This window comes from Neofelis nebulosa, chromosome 3 (assembly GCF_028018385.1).
Source record: "Neofelis nebulosa isolate mNeoNeb1 chromosome 3, mNeoNeb1.pri, whole genome shotgun sequence".
NCBI classification, from domain to species: Eukaryota; Metazoa; Chordata; class Mammalia; order Carnivora; family Felidae; genus Neofelis; species Neofelis nebulosa.
Genome location: NC_080784.1, coordinates 12115275 through 12127294, shown reverse-complemented (window position 1 = coordinate 12127294; position 12020 = coordinate 12115275). Strand labels below are relative to the sequence as shown.

Below are 12020 nucleotides of genomic sequence, written 5' to 3'. Positions count from 1 at the left end.
AGACCCAGCTCTTTTCTGAAACTGTGCAACTAATCCCTGAATTTCGGTATGCCTTTGCTGGTCTGTCTGTAAAATGGGCAGCCTATTTTTCTCTCTTAGCTTCAAAGTTCATTGTCAGATACATGACTGGCTGTAAAGTTTTTGACTTCACGTGGGAAGGCAGATTAACTCCCCACATCATTATTGTTGCCATAATTACCAATGTACAGATACAGGCAGCTTTGGAAGATTTCTGCCTTTCCACCTGAATGTGTGCTTAATGTGCTCAAGGAACAGCAGTTTCAAAATTCAGTCCTGCATTATTGGGAAGGCGAATGAGCACTTCACCAGGATTCCTAAAAAGTTTTACCAACTTTTTCCCTTCAATTTCAGCTACAGTAAATTACTCCAAGAAATAAGTACTTGCCCCATCTTCGTTGTAAACCATAAACCCAGTTTCATCCAAACTATTAAAAAGTAATCAAACTGATGTTTACTCACTTTTAAGTACAAGTTCATATAGTCTTTTGAACTGTAACACAACAGTTAGACTTTCATTATGGCAGAATGCATGGTTTCCATAGGAGCAACCGACGTTTCTGACATAAAGAAATACTCATACTCTAATCTGACCAAGGGACTATTTTTTAAAAATGCTTTATGGAAGCAAAAGGCTTAAAGAATTGAGGTCTATAGATATACTCCCACTATATTTCAGTTGGCATGAATCTTTTTTTTTTCTTTCATTTAGGACAGAAAATCCAGTATCTCTCCTAAAATTAGAGCTCCATATACTTTTTTTTTTTTTTTTTTTGGCATCCTCGTGATTGAATCGGGATAAATGAGTGCTCCATAGGTTCTAGTACAGTTTTCCACTGCTCCATCTGCTGGATGTGCCTACACCTCCTGCACCAAGTGGTAACCTCTAAAAAGTAATAGGAACTAATTCAGCAGGTGGCTTCTAAAGGCTCAAGCACGTTGCTTGAGAAACTTACTGTGACTTTTTAATTCTTGTTTCACTGCGAGTTCTTACCTCGCTGTAAAATAATAATGGCAATAACCATAAATAGGAATCCACAGTCGTCGCTGAAACACTAAGGCCGAGAAGATACGCTTCACAGTAGTTGACCGAATACAAACAAGAAGGAACCAGGCTCCTCCTTAGCAGGTTTGCGCCCTGCTCCAACCCTACCGATTTTGACACGTATCCTCGAGGTCCTACAGCCGTTCACCCAAATCTGGACGTGACAATGACATGCACAAAAGTTTTAAGAAGATCTGTAAAACCCGTCTACCAGGCAAGCATCTAAATCCCACCAAAGAAAATCATGCGTCTCCAGACTGTGATTTACCGAGCGGTTAAGGGGCCCGTAGCTCTGTCCGCCGCAGCATCTTTGCAGGCAGCTCGAGTGTCGCGCTCTCGGACCAGGCAGCCGCACTCTCCCCTCCTGCGCCTGGTCACAGACGGGACACGATGCAGCTGCCGCCACCGGCCAGGCCGCTGTCCCCGCCGCCGCCGCCGCCGCCGCTTAAAACCGTGTCCGCTGCTGCAAAGAAAGGGTTACTCCTCTCTTGGAGTCTAGTGGCTGCAAACTTCCCCTGCGCTGTTACATCTACCTTTTTTTCTGCAAACTTGTACGTCCTTCGGCGCGGAAGGGCCAAGCAAAACCGCTACAAGCATCCCTGGGAACATCGTAATAAAGGACACCCCCGGAAGGTAAGACCTGCGACTCGGTTCGGAAACGCGATTTTAAGCCAGACGGGAGACACCGCTTCCAGCGGATGCCCCGCGCACCCCCCGCGGCTCCCTCCGGCGCGCGGCGCCCACGCCGCCTGCCAGGGCGGCCGCAGCGGCCACGGGCAAGTGCGCGGTGGAGGTAAAGTTTGACAAACGATGACCCCTCCTGCAAAGGGAAGCGGCCAGGCAGTCCCCAAACACTCGCGGGGGCGCGGGGGGCGGGGGTGTGAGGGTGGGAGCCGTGCGGGAGAGTGCCACGTACCTTTCCGCGGGCGCCAGGCGCGGAGGCTGAGCAGAGAGCGTCGCTGGTGCTGGCGGGGCGCGGGTCCAGCCCTGGCCGCGGGCTCCCTCCCGGGGCGAGCGCAGCCGCCGCCGCCGCCGCCGCGCCTGGGCGCAGGGCCGAGCGGCCGCCGCCGCGCCAAGGGCGCCGGGCAACGCCGGGCAACGCCGGGCAACGCCAGTCACTTGGCCCAGAGAAGTTGGGCAGCCCGGTCCGCGGCCTCGGCAGCCGGCGAGAGCAACACGTTTAGTTTGAACTTTCCAGCTCCAGTCCCAGCAAATACACACGCACGCACACACATGCGCGCGCGCGGAGGACCTCTCAGAGGCGAGCGAACAGGCACCGGCGGCTCTCTGGCCGCGTCTCTCCCTCTCCCTCGCTCTTATTGGCGCGGAGGTTATTGTTTTATTTATTTATTTCCTCCTCCTCCTCGCTCCGGCCTCCTCCCCGCGCCTCCCGCCCTCCCCGCCGCCTCCGCCTGCCCCTCCCCCAATCTGCGTGGCCGGCCGCGGTCGCTCCAGCTGCAGCGTGGCGGGGCTGCGCGCGCGGCTGGCGGAGGCTGCGGCGGGCCCGGTGGGTGCGCGCTCGGCGGGGGCGCGGGGGGCCGCGGAGCGGGGCGGGGCCCGGGGCGGGAGAGGACGCCGGGGCGGCCTGCGGGGGGCTGTTTGGGGGCGGGGGGGGGGGGGGACGAGAGCCAGTGGAGGCGAGGACAGGACGCCCCCCACGGCCGCCGGGACCGTGCAGCGCGCGGCGACGGGGAAGCGGGCGAATCCTGCGCGGCGACCTCCCCGCCCGGCCGGGGAGCCGTGCGAGGGGCGGCAGCCTCGGCGATCCCCGACCCGGCTGCAGGCTGCGCCCCGCGGGCCGGAAGGCTGCGCCCGCTCCTCACCACCCTTGCCTCCCCTCCCTGAAGCCTGGCCAGACCCCTCGGGGACGCTCAGAGGCGCACCGCCGCTGTCTACCCGGGGAAGACGCGACTTTGCTGTTTTTGTCTTTTGGGGTTTTTTAATGGTGGCTGAAGCGCTACGCAGTTAGGCTTCCCCCGCTCCCCAGCCTCCCTGTCCCCCGACGCTCGGGAAAGGCGCGTTCGCCCCGGGTGCAGCACCGGGCACCGCGACCGGGCGGGCTCAACCCTGGTAGGAAATGAAGTGGGTGTCTCCAGACCACAGCCTCCGGGCGCCGCTGGGGGAAGCCTGCGTGGTGCTCCAAATCCACCTGCAAGCCCCGGGGCGCCAGGGTCTTTGCTGCCACCGCTCGCCCCAAAATGAGCTCTCAAGCGTCACCTGACCGCTGGTGCCACCGTCTTTCCGGGCCAGTCTGCCTGGTTCCCAGACCTGCAGGAGAGATGACCTTAAAGCCGGCCGCCCTCCCTCACCCCATTCAACCCGAGAGCTGGGCTGGAAAGAGCCCGCTTCTGATTCAGTGAAATCGCTGGGCCACTTCACTTGCGTCTTCCCGACCCTACTTCGGAGAAGCTTCTCCAACGCAAACCCCTTCCAGGCGTCCCATTCGGTAAACCTTTTTGTTTGCTTATTTATTTTTATTTTTATTGACTTATTTTTTTAATTTAAGGGTTCACGATTTCAGTCATGGAAAGGGGACAAAAATAAAAAGGAAATAATTCTAGAGATACATCAATCGACACGGCCAGTGAAGTACATACACTCTATCCCAAAGGCTACAATGCAAATCTCGCCACTTGGATTTGCAAACAGGGTTCCTGTCTTAAGCGATGTGTCCTCCAAAGTCCTAACAGTCTTGGGCTATTTTTTGACTGGGACTCCAGGTATAGAAACACGGTGACACTACAGTACTTGCCATGATCTCTTACGTGTGTACTTATTTTTAAATCACTATTATTATTATTATTATTATTATTATTAATTTTTTATTTATTTTCTGGCCAAAAACACCTTCCAATTTCTCTGAAATATATATGTTAGATATCCATCCCTTAATGTTTTAGATCTTTTCTCAGAAAGTCCCTCTTAAAGGTACAAGTACTCTTTAAAGACCTGACATTTAACATATCTACTTTACCTTTTCATTGACAGCCAGAGTGAGTCCCCCCAGAGGACAAGGAACAGGGGAGGTTCTGAAATGGGAGAAGGTGGGGAAAAAAACCCCAGGCTTCCAGCCTGATGTTGCTCCATCTGTAATGCACACTTGTCATTTCAAGGAGGATAAAAAAGCAATGTCAATATATACATATCCAACTCTTCCCTTGTTCTGGAAGCACCATCTTACAACTGAGAAAAAGGGCCACCCATTGTTGAATCTAAGACCCTTCTACTGAATGGAAGGAAGAATCTTGAGATAATCCCTAAAAGCAGAAAAGTGGCTCACTGGTCAGCTGAGCAGTGGTCATGAGGGTCTGTGGGTTTCTGATGACATCTGTGCCAGTAAGGTAGTTAAGATTTTTACTCAGATCTTGAATGGACCACATATAATTTAAACCCAGGATTTGGAAGCATTTATATTTCTCCCTTGCTCCAGGGGTAGCCAGCTTCAAATATGGGGAACACTTATTAATACTTCAGTTGAGCTCTGCATACAACTTCTTCTGGATATAGATGTCTTTTTTTTTTTTTTTTTTTTTTAACCATTGTCTGAACAACAATTAGAATGGCATTTGTCCAGGGAATAAAACTGTTCCTCTCCTTACCCTTTCCACATAAACTTGTCCCCAGTATGCTCCTAGTCTCTGATGTCCAGAAGTAGAAATGTCCACTGCGAGCTGTTGTCCAAACTATGATGACCATGTTCACGATCAACACAAAACACACATTTGGTGCCAAGAAAGGTAGTGACTCTAGATTAAACAAATATCATAGTCCAAGATTCTGGATGGAGAAAAGAGTATAAGCCAGAAATTGATATTCATCATCACAGTAAATTACTGAATTTGTAAAATGTCTATTTTCTGTGAACTTCATCTGTTTCAAAGACTGTGTTTATGTTTGTACCCGCAGCATAAGGCATGATTCGTAGGAATTAAAAAATACACGTGGGGTGAATTAAAGTTACAAGAACATAGAAGTGGTGGGTAGCCTTTTTTATCTGTTACAGGTCACTGAATCAGAGGAAAATAATTATTTGTAAATAAGTATATAAATGTTATGTAAATTCTACACGGAGATAAACAAATGACAATGTTTTAAGAGATATTTTGAGAAATTCCAAAAGAAAATCCACTGCTTTATATTAAATATAAAAAATATATGTAACTATTGGATTAGTTAATTTATTTTAAACTGTTCTTCAGTATCTTATTGTGAGCTAGGAAAATACAAGGAAATAGAAAGGATGAAAAGGGAAAAGGGAGATGAAAGATTCAACAACAAGAGAGGAAGCCAGTGAGGTGGGAAAGGATGTCATGGTAAGAAGCAGGGAGGGAACAGAGAGGGAAATGGCTCAGAATCCCTTCGTTTCTGGGCATAGCATCAACAATCCTCAGAAAACCCATTCTCACATCTCTGCATAAAATCCAGAGTTTATGGGAGTTTGCTTAGACCGTGGGTTGCTTGTGTCATCAATGATAAAACTGCATCAAACAAGAGAGTGAAAACAGACCAATCGTCCTCACCTCCACATCAAGGTACTCACTTTTCTCATGTTTTCATAAAAGGTCACTGAGCCATAACTCTTATGTGGTGAAAAAAAACTCTAGTCCAAATTGGTTTTTAACTTGTGAATGCACATTGGCAAGTCAAACACCACCACCCCTTTTCCAGAATTTCTGCTCATAATTTGCAACCAATAATTGTGTGTGTGTGTGAGAGAGAGAGAGAGAGAGAGAACCTGTGTATATGCATACACATTATCAACATCTAGCCTGACTCACTGTAATATGGGATCATCCAGGTTACAGATAGATAATCTGAAGTTCAAATCTAAAAGAGATTATTTTGTGGTTAAAGAAAAAAAAAGGCATTGTGATTTGGAGTACTCAGGGCTAATACTAAACTATTCGCATGTTTCAAAATGAGTCCCAAAAATCACTGAAGAATGCATTCCTAATACTTAGCATATTACATATCTCGCTTCTCAAATTCTTCAGCATTTATAATTTTTGTTAATCTTAAAAAAGTCTAAAACTATAGACTCCTCTCTGACACATATTTGCACATTACAAAGAAGATTCTCTAGCCAGTCATCCAGGATTACATTTCCTACGCTCACCTCAATTGTCAAAGTTGAGAAGGAAGTATCCTCTTCCCCAAGTTCCCCCCACCCCCCCCAATCTCAGTCATTTTTCCTACTTCTGGCATCTTTAATCACTATATTCAGGACGCTATTAGAGCAAAGATCAGGGAGTCTTTGGACAAGGTCTTCAATTATTATCTCAAGTGCGGAAAAAGAAGGGCAGTAGATTAGCTGTTAGCAAACTTAAGGTTATAGAAATTCTGGGCAATAAGAAACTTAATCTGTCAGATAGGCCAGTGCCATTTCTCTTTATCTGTGTGAAAATAAATAGAAACTGTGTGCCAAGTGTGACTGTACTTAATCCTGTGGATATGAGCGTGTGAATATAGTTGTCCTTAGAGTCAAGGTGTCCAGCCACAAGCCTCAACCTCATCAATCTCTTTCTTCCTTTCTTCCTATCTTCCTATCTCACAAACTGGCCTCCTTTAATTCTTCCTTATTGAGTTTCTTCCTTCCTCTTCAGGACCCTTGCAAAGACTGTCCCCGCTGTCTGGAGCACACCCATTTATTTCCCCCAACCACCCACCTAAGCTGATTCCTTTTCATCTTTCAGCTCCACAGGAAGTCATATGCTAAGGATGACAAGACACTCCCTCGATTGATTCTGGACCTCCTTTATTTGTTCTCATGAGACCCCTCTACTTTTTCAGCAGAGGACGCAGGACAGCTTGGCATTTCATACACCTGATATATTTAATGGACACATTTTGTCAGGCTTTGCACTATAAATTCCACAAGAGGAATTTATCTTCAGCTCTTAGCACGGTGCTAGTCACAACCAAGTACATACCTATTAAATGACTGCATGAAAGAGAAATAGATACAATTCAGGAAAGCCATTGTCTGGGCCTTGGAGAGCTGTACAACCGGGACATGATAGAATAAAAAAAGATAAAGGACTTATTTTACCCTGTTTACATCACTGTTATGGAAATCTCTGATATTTTTCAAAACTCCTACCATACCTTCAAGGATAAAATACATCATTCCATAGAAACCATATTTTGAGGCAAGTACATTTTTGAAAATAATTAACAAAAATGAAATAGAGAATCATAAAGAAAGGAGATCAAATTATAGCATTTTGACATTCTAAATGAATCAATCCTTAATCTTGGTCAATTCTGTGAGATATTTTCCTCGTTTATGCTTTGTTTTGTCTTATTAATAAAAATATTCAACTATGTTCTAAGTTACTTTTAGTGTGTTCTGTACAAAGCTGGGAATGCCTTGGGGAAAATTTATATTACTGTTAATACAGAGTATATGAGTAAGGAATAATAGACTAATTTAAATGAAATTTGTAAAATACAATGATTTATTATGAGATGACAATTATACTGCCACAGCACTTATTAAAAAAGGAAAAATTAATATGAGCCTTCTGATTTCAGAAGGGTCTGTGAATGTGACACGGAATATGAAAAGTACCTGTTAAGATCAGAAATTTTGAGAGAGGACAGTAGAAAAATGGGCAGTTAGGATGAAGTTATAATGCAAAAGATCCAGGTTCACAATAAAGGGTGTGTGAACATATTCCCCCAGTAAGAAGACAAAGTTTATGCTCTAAATTTCCACTTGTATTTGACATCTGCACTTTATGATCTGATTTGCTTGTTTTGTTTTATTTATCTACTTATTTTGAGACAGAGACAGAGAGTGCGTGTGTAAGAGCAAGCAGGGGAGGGACAGAGAGAGAACCTCAAACAGGTTCTGCTTGGTCAGTGCATTGCTTGACTCACAGCTCCATCCCATGAACCATGAGATCATGACCTGAGCCAAAATCAAAAGTCAGATCAGTAAGAGACTGAGCCGCCCAGGCGCCTCTGATTTGTTTTGAATGTCATCATTGGGAATCATTTGGCATGAAACAGAAGTGAAAATCTGAAATTTGAAGCATTTATGATATTCTTGATTTTACAATTCAGGGAGTTAATGCTATTTTTTTTCATGGAACACACCTAAAAAGTCCTGTATACATAATTATGATTTACAAATAGATACATTCATGAGTTTTTAATATAAATGAAGGGATTGTATACTTTGAAAAGTAATTTAGTTTTTCTTTTTGATAGGGAGTTCCACAAATGCATTTGAAATACTTTATTTTTCAAAATATTATTTAAACATTGTTTCCCTTATATGTAATGACATATTTTGCCTTAGTTTTTTTTTTTTCTTTTTTACCGAAAAGTGGAGCCCATCTCAAAATGTTCTCTCATTGAGAGAAGGATCCATCAGGCTAACATTAACCATGCCAAGCGCCAGCTAATGTCTTTTCAAAAGGTAAAATACCTCACAGCTTTTGGGAGAACTTTTTCAAATATGACTTTTAATATTTTGCCCTACCAAAATTATCTTTAAGACTAAAAATTTGTGGGACACCTGGGTGGCTCAGTCGGTTAAGCGTCCAACTTCGGCACAGGTCATGATCTCACAGTTCGTGAGTTCAAGCCCCGCGTTGGGCTCCGTGCTGACAGCTCAGAGCCTCGAGCCTGCTTTGGATTCTGTGCCTCCCTCTCTCTCTGCTCCTCTTCTGCTTGTTCTCTCTCTCTCTCTCTAAGAAATAAACATTACAATTTTTTTAAAGAGTAAAATTTTGAAAGCTGTGAATGAGAAGGGAATAGAGGGATCAAAACTCAGTAAAGAACTGAGTATCACAAGTGGATCCATGTTGCCCAGGGCCCACCATAGATTTTTCAACCAGTAACTAAAATACATGTTAATCTATCCGACAAGAGAACACATGAGAAGTTTCAGGGAAAGAGAAGCAGACAAGGAAATTTTATTGTATACTCTGTGAAGAAAACTAACACTGAAATAATGCTATCTATCTGGGGCTGGAACGAGGATGAGGCCAGTGAACCTCCCTCCTCAGGTGCACGTACAGAGTGGGATGAGGTGAGGGAAACACCAATACTGGATGTAAGTAATATTTAAATAACTATATTTTTAAAGTTGTAGTGAAATATATGTAAGATAATATGATTTAAATGATTTTAAGTGTACTATTCATTCAGGGGCATTAGGTTATGCGATTGTTGTTATGCAGTCATCACCACCATCCATCTCCAAATATTTTTAATCTCCCCAAACCAAAAACTCTGTACCCATTGAACATTGATTCTCCAACCACCCCACTCCTCAGCCCCTGGCAACCATGACATCGCTCTGTCCCTATGAGTGTGACTACTCTAGAAAACCCATAAGTAGAAACATACATAAGTGGGATCCTTCTGTGATTGGCTTGTTTCTCTTAGCAGACAGTCTTCATTGTTCACCCATGTTGTAGCATGTGTTAGAATTTCCATACTTTTTAAGGCTGCATAGATTTCTGTTGTATGCATAGATCACATTTCATTTATCCATCCATCTCACCGTGGACACTGGTTATGGAAATGGATGTACAAATGTCAGTTCAAGTACCCGCTTTCAGTTTTGGGGGGTATATACCCAGAGATGGAATTATTTATACTAATTCTGTGTTTAACTTTTTTGAGAAAATGTCATGCTGTTTTCCACAACAGCTGCACCATTTTGCATCCCCATCAGTGGCGTATGAGTTCCAATCTATCCACACCCTGTTCAACACATTTTGTTTCCTGTCTGTCTTCCCTCCCTTCCATCCATCCTTCCTTCCTTCCTTCCTTCCTTCCTTCCTTCCTTCCTTCCTTCCTTCCTTCCTTCCTTCCTTCCTTCTTTCCATAATAGCCATCCTAATGGCTGTGAAACAGTATCTCATTGTGATTTGGGGTTTGCATCTCCCTAATTATGACTGAGGTTGAGCATCTTTTCATGTGCTTATTGATCATTTGTGTATCTTCTTTGAAGACATGCCTTTGCTCATTTTAAAAATTAGGCTGTTTGTTTTCTTTTTGCCTTGTCTGAGTTCTTTATATATTCTTGATATTAAACCCTTACAGATACATGATTTTCAAACATTTTTCTCTCATTCTGTGTGTTATCTTTTCACTCAGTGTCCTGAGATGCACAAAAGTTTTAATTCTGATGTAGTCCAGTTTATCTACTTTTCTTTTAAATGCAATATATACTTTTTTTTAGACTCAATAAATATTTATTAAACGGATGAAAGAATTCAGGTCATTTATGGTTACACACTTATTACACATAATGCTGCAATAGACATTATTGTAGTTAAATTTTCGTATACAACTTTCAAATTTTTTCATAGGATGAACTTCCTAGAATGGGGTTTCTGGGTCAAAGGAATTATATACTTTTTAAAAATGTTAACTAATTCAAAACCATAATGAGCAAAATATCCAAATTTAAAATATATACAGGTCAGTATCACTAGTGTTTTCTTTGCCTCAGGTTCCAATATGGCTCTATACAGCATTACTCTGTGTATTTCTACACTATGCATTGTGAAACATAAGAAATCTTATGGGTTCAAATGCTACTGTTAACACAAGTACATAAATTATGTAAAAAAGATTCTATAGGAAGGGTTCTACACTGTAACACAAATAGTACCGGGTTAATGTAAGTTCACGATTCTCTTTATTTGGGTTCTCTGTATTTTCAGAATAAGATAAGATATAAAATTCAGGTCTATATTTTTAGCTTGGTCACTTTTCTTCCTTCCTTCCTTCTTCCATTCCTTCTTCCTTCCTTCCCTCTTTCCTTCCTTCCTCCCTTCCTTCTTCCTTCCTTCCTTCCTTCTCTGTACAAATGTGATTATTCTTATTAGTTAGAAAATGGTCTTATTTATTGGTGGTGGGAATCACAACTGGAACACTACCCCAGGGGAGTTACCGCAGGAGGAGATGCCCTAGAGAGCAGGCAGCAAAGTCTGTAAAAAACTATTTTGTGCATGCTGTGGTGCCTAACCCTTTCTGTCCCCGAAAGAGGCCATATTTTCATATTAATCAAGAGACTGCAAATCTTCTGAAAGCTCATGGAAAGTTTGGGATATTAATAGATTTAATAGATTTCTTTCTAAATGTCAGCATATGGCACTCTAAAGATTCCTTTTGTCTGAACCACTAGTGACTATACGTAGATTTACCTTGCTGAACACAGCATACACATTTCTCATTGTTCTACAACTATGTACCTCTACTTTTCTCAAATGAAAAAAATAAACCAAATTAATGTAAGTTTGTTTCTTTGTACTGTTTTCCATTGTCAAACTGAGACCTTCTTTTTTAAGTGATTGGATCAATGGTGGACTTTGTTTTGAAGCTTGTATTTAAGAAGGTATTTAAGAAGAGTGCAGTTCATGCTCTTCACATCCTTAGAAATCAGTCCTCAAAGACCACAGCACCACCTGTCAATCCAGCAGACACCGCCATGTAACAACAAAGACCATGAAAGTTGCTTGTCAACTACTTTGAGTTGGAGCAGTTTACTTTCTCAATAGATGAGAACAGAGGACTTTTTCTTTTTTTTTTTTTGAACAAAATGAAACTGAGTTTTATAAAGCCATCTGAATCTTTTTAACTGCTTTCTTTTAACACGCACAGTAAAATCTTTCATGTGAATTTCATTAAGCTTCAAGGTCATTTAGGAGAAAATGGTAAGCATATCAATGACAGAAGTGCTTTGCATTCAATGCCTATCAAATAAATATGTGTTAATAATAGACTCTTCCATTCATTTCCTGTTATTGCCAGCAGATTTGGAAAGAGATCATAATATACGAGATACTCTCTTTCTCTTTTCTAACTAGGAACACATCTACCACAGAATACATAATGTTATGTTGCTGCGGTTATTCTTACTTTCAGTAAATAATAAGAGAGAGACAGGGTAAATAGTCTATTATTCTCTTAACTGATTTTTCATTGTAAC

General features: G+C 42.9%; 1 long non-coding RNA gene across 1 annotated transcript; it reads left to right on the top strand.

Moving 5' to 3' along the window:
* The first annotated feature begins 2700 nt into the window (after nucleotides 1-2700).
* Nucleotides 2701-7395, top strand: LOC131506374 (uncharacterized). The gene is made up of 2 exons (XR_009258900.1): nucleotides 2701-3509; nucleotides 6757-7395. It is a non-coding gene; the product is annotated as an uncharacterized LOC131506374 (long non-coding RNA).
* The last annotated feature ends 4625 nt before the right edge of the window (nucleotides 7396-12020 follow it).